This window comes from Stegostoma tigrinum, unplaced genomic scaffold (assembly GCF_030684315.1).
Source record: "Stegostoma tigrinum isolate sSteTig4 unplaced genomic scaffold, sSteTig4.hap1 scaffold_170, whole genome shotgun sequence".
In the NCBI taxonomy this organism is placed as follows: domain Eukaryota; kingdom Metazoa; phylum Chordata; class Chondrichthyes; order Orectolobiformes; family Stegostomatidae; genus Stegostoma; species Stegostoma tigrinum.
The window spans coordinates 456,383-465,762 of NW_026728111.1; positions in this window are offsets into that span (position 1 = coordinate 456,383).

The following is a 9,380-nucleotide window of genomic DNA, read 5'->3' on the forward strand; positions in this document are numbered from 1 at the left end:
GGCCTCATACTTTTCATCCAATTGTATTTGGCAAGTTGACGTTCAGCACTTCTGTAACAAGTCCAATTCCAGTAAGTGGCGCAAATGGCATGGTCAACATTTCAATATAAATACAAGAGAGAAAAATTAAGACAATGGCCTGAGTGTTTCGCCCGATTACAGCAGAGGCATTAACACATACTAGTTTACATTAATTTATCTCTGAATCTACCAAGAAATGAATTCTTTGACAATGTCACGACAACATTGAGACATTTGGCAAGCTCAGGGGCAAGGGGACTGGTTCAGAACTGTACACAGAAACGTAATGAACAGAAACACTGTATGGTGAGAATGGTACTAAAAAGGAAATGGTACAATTTCATCTGTATCAATCTGTAGTTGGAATACACATGGTTTGAACCGGCACCAATGCAAAATTGAATTGCCATTGCGTGACATACCATGTGTTCAGAATGAGGAAGAGATGAAGCTTAGTTATGATTCATTTCATTAAAATGAATCTTAACTAACTAATCTAATTAAACGAAGCAGTTTTACAGACAGAACGCTGGTTTACAAACAAAATCTGCACTGATTGACTTCCAGATAGTAAAATGAAAGCTGTTGATCTCAGACTTTGATTAAACACAGAATTGAAAGATGAAGTGACAATCTTGGATTCAGGATTGCAAACTGACATCGGGGATTAAGCAACTGATAGAGACCATCCATGTAGTTAATCTTGAATTGGCAGCATTACAAGTGACCAGGACAATACCTGCTCTATAAAAATAAGAAAAAGTAGAAACAGAAGACAACTAAGATACAACAAAAATGCGACATTCAATTTGAATTACAAAATACTTTAAGCAAACAATTTTATTTAATTCACATATATTATCTGCAATAATATCCATTTAATATTGGTTCTTCCAAACTGTTGCAGTATTTTGACATTAAAAGAATATTCCATCACAAGTATTGCTTGCTATAAAAATCCCAGCATGTTCTGAAATTCTTAGAATAAAAGTATTTCAATCCGATGGTGCTCCTGCATTATTCATCAGTTCCCCACTCAATGGGTATGTTCTGATATGCAGGAAACTTCCATTGTTCGCTTTGGGGACGGGTATTTACTTGGCATTGTTCTAATGGAGGCAGCACTGACAGATTATAATTTTCTTCCTGTGGGCTCTGTAGTCCAGATTTTTCTCTCCTCCATTATATTGCATTAAAGATCAACAACATTCACCATTTCCTCAGTCTGAGAACCTACCATGTTAAAAAGTGACCAATTAAAGTGTTGCATTGCCTTCAATTTCACAAGGACTGAACTAATCTGCTGCTTACGACACTGATTGCAAAATTAAAAACCATGAATTGATAACAAAAACAGCGGGATTTTGTACTTTCCCTTGTGGCAAGTTTGAAAATGGAGGACATTTAATCAGGTGGAAGGATGGCACCACCTACAATTCTGCTTAGAGCCAGATTAAATCCATGGTGAGAAGACTTGTGCATAACTTCCCAACTTCATTGCGAGTTAAAGTCCCCAATTGAGCAACTGACGTACACATACATCATCCCACAACAACTGGTATTGACTCAACAGTGGGCAGGGGTGTCACCATTAAGAAATGTAACAGGCTTTCAAAGGCATTCAATGTGCAACATCAAGAAGGGGAAGTGGCGTGCTAATGGTGTTTCACTCAATCCTGGCCCGAGATCGAGCAATAATCGTAGGTTGGTTGCCAATGGTAACAGAGATCATCACCTCCCAAGTGACACTGCTGCTTACTACACCTGCTGGGTTCTGGTTAGCCAACCGCTCATGGAAAGTGGCATCCCACCAGGTTTGCCGCCGGTCTATTATGTGCCAGAGGGGAGAAAGATGTAGCTGCCTACGCATGAGAGGAGCAAGGTCAGGATGATGTACCCCTTGAGGGGAGCGACCTGAGGCTGGCGTTCCCCTGAAGGGAAGCTGGTTGGGGCAAGCCGTTCCCTCATCAGTTCTCGAGTCAATGGCCTAGACCCTCGTCGCTTCCACAGGATTACATCCAGAGGCTAAATAGCTGCCTATTCATCAGTGCTTGCAACTACTTCAACTCCGATTCACAGCTGGACCTGCAGGTAAATCTGCAAAACCACTGTCCCAGAGTACAGTTTCTTTGCATAAAAGGCACATTTTCAAGCTAGGAAGTCAAGGTAAACCAATCTCTTCCAACATTTAGAACTTTTGATGTTGGAAATCAGTCAAGTACAAAGTCGCAGCTCATCAGGAACTAAAACAAAGTTGCTGGAATAGCTCACCGGGTCTGGCAACATCTGTGACGGAAAACAAAAACAGCGTTAACGTTTCGGGTGCGGTGACCGTTCCGCAGATCATCAGGGATGTTTATCACTGGAATATTAATTAAGTAGAAACTAAACAAAATTGGATAAAAGGCAGGAGATGGAGAGTGGTGATGCAAGGAAGTTTTCCATACTGGAGGCCTGTTGCCAGCGGTGTTCCACAGGGATCATTGCTGGGTCTGCTTTTGGTTGTCGTTTATACAAATGATTTAGATGAGAATATAGAAGGCCTGGTTATTAAGTTTGCAGATGATACCAAAATCGGTGGTACAGTGCACAGCAAAGAGGGGAAATGCCAGTTTTGAGGAAAGGTCACCGGACCTGAAACGTTAACTTTGTTTTTTCCTTCAAAGAAGCTGCCAGACTTCCTGAGATTTGACAGCAACTTTGTTTTTGTTCGTGATTTACAGCATCTGTAGTTCTTTCGGTAGTTAAGAAGGTGTTTCATGACTCAGACCTTTGAGGAGAAGAGTTGGAATGCCATGTTGAAGTTGTACAGGATATTGGTGAGGCCTCTTCTACACTGTTGTGTCCAATTCTGGTCGGTGTTCAAGGAAGGATATTATTAAGCTGGAGAGGGTTCAGAAAAGAATTACCAGGATGTTGCCAGAAATGGAGGTTTTGAGATTTAAGGTGAGAATAGACTGGGGCTTTTTTCACTGGATCTTAGGAGGTTTCGGGGTCACCCGATGAATGTTTATAAAATAATGAGGGATCTAGATAAGGTGAACGCCAAATGTCTTTTCCCTACTGTGGAGGATTTCAAAACTATGGGGCATAGTTTTAAGATGAGAGGAAAAAGATTTAAAAAGGAAATGAGGGGCAATATTTTTATACAGAGGATTGTTCATATGTGGAATGAACTTCCAGAAGAATTGGTGGATGCGGGTACAGTTTCACTATTTAAAAGACATCCAGGTAAGTACATGAATGGAGGGATATGGCCGAGCGCAGGAGGCAGGCAGGACTACTTTAGTTTGGGATTATGGTCAGCATGGACTAATTGGACTGAAAGGTCTGTTTCGTGTTGTATCACTCTATGACTCTATAGATACAATTTTATTTAAATGCTAGTCTATCTTCTTTAGCATTGATCAAGGGTAGGTTATGGACAAAATAGAGCTTTGTAATTAGTCTGATCTCAGCTGTTTAAGGAGACTGGTGAAGTCTTTGTTGTCAGAAAAGTGGCCTAAAAAGGAAACAAATACAAGATTGGGTTGCCTCTTGAGGTTAACCACAGATCTATGTAAATGTCTGGCTCACATTCAGGAGGACTTTGCAATGTGTGACTTACTAGTGTTTTATACCACTACAACAATCGAATATGATGGATTTGCTTTACAAGAAAAATGGTGAAGGGCTATTTTGTTTCACTTTATAATTTACAACACACTATCAAGGTCATTCATGTATGACAATTGAATGAATCAAATTCCATTTTAGTTGAGGAATCGAGTGGTAATATCAGGTTTGGCCTTTGAAATGACAAGTGTAATGATCCCAGTTGATGGTGATACTGGACAATTCAGATTCCAGGGTGAGATAAATTTTCATTCTCTTTACTGTGGTATTCAATTACTGAAAATGCTCACAAGCGGATGCCTATGTATATTTATAACAGAAGAACACAGAAAATTATTAGATTAAAACCCACGTCTTGTCCTTCTCACTACACACGGTATAGGTGTACAATTCAAACTTAAAACTTGCGCAGCATTCCTCCAGTATAGAATCCAAGCTCACAAATAACATTATTATGTGAAGCCTGTTCAATATTGCTCTCCAGAGAGAGAAAAATGTTTTCATTTTCTATTAATGTCCTCTTATCATTATTTTAATTTTACTTGGATGGATTTCATTTTAACAGCATTGAAACCTTCATTTTTTTTAGTTTTATGAATCACAGAAACTCAGTAAGCAGGTACAGCAGGTATTAAGGCAGGGAAATGGAATTTTGGCATTTGTTGCTCAAGAAAGAGAGTATACAAATACAAAAGAAGGTTGCTGCAACTATGCAAGGCATTAGTGAGTCCACACCTGGAGCCCTGTGTACAGTTCTGGTCTCCTTACTTAAGGAGAGGTGTCATTGTATTGGAGGCAGTCCAGTGGAGGTTCACCAGGATGATTCCAGAGACGAGAATGCGTCTTAAGACAGACAGAGTAGTTTCGGCCTACATTCTCAGGTGTTCAGAACAATGAGAAGGGATCTAATTGAGGGATATAATATGTTCAAGCAGATTGATAAAGTTGACGTGGAAAGGATGGTTCCTCATGTGGGCAATAGAACAAGAGGTCATAGTTTTAGCATAGGGAAAGAAGGTTTAAAGGGATGATGAAAAATTTCTACACCGGAAGGGTCATGAATCTCAGGAATTCACTCCCTGAGAAGGCATTGGAGGGCTGTGACATGGAGCAAATTTGAAGAGGAGATAGAACGATTTTTGAGTTCATAATGGGTTCAAGAATTATGGAGAGCAGGTAGGAAACTAAAGTTGCAGCAGAGATAAGATCACCCACAATCATATCAAACAGCGGGGCTCGAGGAGCTGAACTGTCTTACTCCTCCTAGTACTTAAGTTCATTATCATTTTTGGTTTGGAGCTGTGAACTGTGAGCTGAGAGTGACCTTTGGACTGTGAGCAGCAGCTTATGTGAAAATAGAAGAAACAATTTGATATTTGTTTATGAGGCTAGGTCTGGAGGTTAATTGCAGGTCAATTCTTCTTCCAAGAAAACTCTGTTGATGAGTCACGAGCAAAGAGAAACCAATATTGAACTGTCTTTAAATCAGAAGGATTGTCCCTGCAAAAGCTACAGGACAGACGTTTGATTGCCAACTGGTTGTCCTCCCATGATCAACTTATTCTAAGTTAAGAGGTCCTCTGTTACAAGTAATAATTAAATATCCCCCAAAGCCGACTGAAAGGTATTTGCATAGCTCAATGTTTTCAGAAACCAAGACAGAAGCTCAAAAATTACTGGAAATGCTCAGCGAGTCTGGCAGCATCTATGGACAGAAGTTAGAATTAACATTTCAGATCCTGTGACACTTAGAAATAAGGAATTCTGAGGAAAGGTAATACGACCCAAAATGTTAACTCTGTTTTCTCTCCATAGATGCTGCCAGATCTGCTGGTTTTTTACAGCAACTTCTGTTTTTGTTTCTGATTTACAGCATCTGTAGATTGTTCAGATTTTAACTTAACATACAATCTCATCTGACTGAGATTTTAGATGATGGACAAAAACAAAATTTCTGGAAAAGCTCAGCAGGTCTGAAAACATCTGTGAAGGCAAAAAAGAGGTACGATGTCAGATCTGGTGGCCCTTCCTCAGAGCTGATCAGAAGAAGGGTTGACAGATCTGAAATCTTACTTCTTTTTTTCCTTCACAGATGCTGCTGGACCTGCTGAGCTTTTCCAGCAGCTTTGTTTTTGTTCCTGATTTACAGCATCCACAGTTCTTTCCATTTTAAAGATCATGCAGTCTGGTTAAGTAAACTGGCCAGTTACACTTGATTTAGTTTTTTCCCTTTGATACATTCCTTAATTATATCTGTTTGTGTGTCTTTCTGTCTTTGCTAGAATTGGGGCTAGAATCAAAGAAGATGATGTTTAAGTCATAGGCGTTCGTCAGAATACCTTTTTGCTTAACTTTTTTAAAAAAAGATACTATATTGTTCATAAACTGTAAAATCTTTTGTTTTGGCTATAAACCTGGTGTCAGGTATTGTTATTCACAAAGTCTGGCACTGGCTTTTCAAAAAATCTGATTAGGAAACATTGGGATCAATTTTGAACGTCACTAAATACTTTATATCAATGAGTTGCAAATATAGACAGGGAAGCTGATTGAATACGGCTATGACTTCAGGTCATAAAATCAGTCATAACATACTTATATTAAATAAATAAAGACATTCCATCACATTCTCTTACCAATCAAGTTCACTTTGATTGTGACATTAATTTCTCTCCGTATTTGTTCTTGATAAAGCAACCACATTGATATTGTCTCTAATTCAGATAAGTGGGCAAGGTAAGGGCACTGTGACAGTCAGCCAGTGTCACTCAGAACAGCGGATGAGGGCTCTGTGACAGGCAGTGTTACTGAGAGGAGGGAGTGAGAGGCCTGTGACAGTCAGTCAGTGATTCTGAGAGGAGGGGTTTAGGGCCGGGAGATAGTCAGAGTTACCAAGAGGAGCAGTTGAGGGCCCTGTGACGGGCCGTGTTACTGAGAGGAGTGGGTGAGGGCCCTGCGACAGGCAGTCTTACTCAGAGGAACGGCTAAGGTCCCTGTGACGGGCAGTGTTACTGAGAGGAGCGGGTGACGGCCCTGTGATGGGCAGTGTTACTGAGAGGAGCGGCTGAGGGCCCTGTGACAGTCTGTCAGTGTTACTGAGGGCAACGGGTGAGCACCCTGTGACAGGCAGTCAGTGTTACTGAGAGGAGGGGGTGAGGGCCCTGTGCAGTCAGTCAATGTTACTGAGAGGAGCGGGTGAGGATCCTGTGACTGGCAGTGTTACTGAAAGGAGGGGGTGAGGGCACGGTGGCGGACTGTGTTAAAGAGAGGAGGGGGTGAGGGCCCTGTGACAGTCAGTCAGTGTAACGGAGAGGAGCAGGTGAGGGCCCTGTGGCAGACAGTATTACTGAGAGGAGTGGGTGAGGGCCCTGTGACGGACAGTGTTACTGAGGAAGGGGGTGAGCGCCCTGTGACAGTCAGTCAGTGTTACTGCGAGCAGCGGGTGAGGGGTCTGTGACAGGTAGTGTTAATGAGAGGAGGGGGGGGTGAGGGCCCTGTACTGTCAGTCAATGTTACTGAGAGGAGAGGGTGAGGGCCCTGTGACAGGCAGTCAATGTTACGGAGAGGAGTGGGTGAGGGCTCTGTGACAGGCAGTATTACTGAGATGCACGGGTGAGGGCCCTGTGACAGGCAGTGTTACTGAGAGGAGTGGGTGAGGGCTCTGTGACAGTTGTGTTACTTAGAGGAGTGGGTGAGGGCGCTGTGACGGGCAGTGTTACTGAGAGGAGCGGGTGAGGGCCCAGTGACAGTCAGGGGATGTTACTGAGAGGAGTGGGTGAGCGCCCTTTCCAATCAGTCAGTGTTACTGAGACGAGCGGGTGAGGGCCCTGTGACAGTCAGTCAGTGTAACAGAGGAGCGGGTGAGGGTCCTGTGACAGTCAGTGTTACTGAGAGGAGCGGGTAGGGGCATTGTAACAGGTAGTGCGACTGAGTGGAGCGGGTGAGGGCCCTGTGACAGGCAGTGTTACTGAGAGGAGCGGGTAAGGTCCCTGTGACGGGCAGTGTTACTGAGAGGAGCGGTAAGGTCCCTGTGATGGGCAGTGTTACTGAGAGGAGCGGTAAGGTCCCTGTGATGGGCAGTGTTACTGAGAGGAGCAGGTAAGGTCCCTGTGACGGGCAGTGTTACTGAGAGGAGCGGGTAAGGTCCCTGTGACGGGCAGTGTTACTGAGAGGATCGCGTGAGGGTTCTGTGACAGGCAGTGTTACTGAGAGGAGCGCGTGAGGGCCCTGTAACTGGCAGTGTGACTGAGCGGAGCGGTGAGCGCTCTGTGACAGTCTGAGGGCACTGTGACGGAGTGTGTTACTGAGGGGAGGGGGTGAGGGCCCTGTGACAGTCAGTCAGTGCATAACTGAGAGGAGCAGGTGAGGGCCCTGTGGCAAGCAGTATTACTGAGAGGAGTGGGTGATGTCCCTGTGACGGGCAGTGTTACTGAGAGGAGGGGGCGAGGGCCCTGTGACGGGCAGTATTACTGAGAGGAGGGGGCGAGGGCCCTGTGACGGGCAGTATTACTGAGAGGAGGGGGTGAGGGCCCTGTGACGGGCAGACAGTGTTACTGAGAGCAGAGGGTTGGCCCAGTGACAGTCAGAGAATGTTATTGAGAGGAGTGGGTGAGATAAGGCTCTCCCTGAAAAGCAGGCATACCAGCAGAGACCTGAGAGTGAACACCGGTTTTTGTCCCCTACAATTAAGCAGGAGAATGAGTAAATTAAAAGCAAAGATCCGTGTTCTGTTGAGCTAAGGTATGCCTGGAATTAAGATCTGACCCATGATTGGTACATCCGACGCTACATGTCAAATGCTGAGTGCTCCTGCTGGTCTGCATGACCATGTGTACAGCAGGTGCCTCTTATTGGAGCAATTTGAGCAACAAGTTGGAGCATTAGAGAGCATTGATGAGTCTGACAGGTTTAGTGATAAAAACCACAAGAACTGCGGATGCTGTAAACAACGAACAAAAACAAAGTTGCTGGAAAAGCTCAGCAGGTGTGGCAACATATGTTGGAGGAAAAAACAGTTTACATTTCCAGTCCGGTGACCCTTCCTCAGAACTGATGGTGGCTGGGAAAACATCAGTTTCTATGCCGAAAATAGGGAGGAGGGTGGGGAGGGAGTAAACAATAGGATAGAGCCCAAAGAGAGAGAAAGACAGGTGGACAGATAAAGGAGTTGCTAACGATCAGGCTGGGAAGTTGTCAATGGGGACTGTTAGTCACTAACAACAGGGAGTGTGTAGTGGCAGGCTGCGTGGTAACAAAGCCTGGTGTGTGGGGTGGGGGCGCTGGGATATGGGAGAGTTTAGGCCCTAAAATTGCAGAACTCAATATTAAGTCTGGAGGGCTGTCAGGTCCCCAAGTAGAAAATGAGGTGTTGTTCTGTCTGCTTGTGCTGGGCTTCACTGGAACACTGTAGCAAGCCGGAGACAGAGATGTTGGCCAGGTTGGTTGATAGTATATGTTTCAGGGTGTTGTTTTGTGATTGAATGCAAGTTTTATGAGGAGAAACTGGTAGGCTAAGTGCGTTTTCCATGCAGCAGAGGAGGCTGAGGGGAAATCTGATCGACGTATTCAAAATTATGAGGAGGCATAGATTGATTGTGAGAACCAGTAGACGAGTTTAAGTCAGGGGGCATAGATTTCAGGTGAACTGTCAGCTATTTAGAGGGGATCTGAGGCAAGTGTTTTCACCAAAAGCGATACAAACATGTAATATGCTGCCTGACAAGGTGGAGAAGGCAGATACGCTT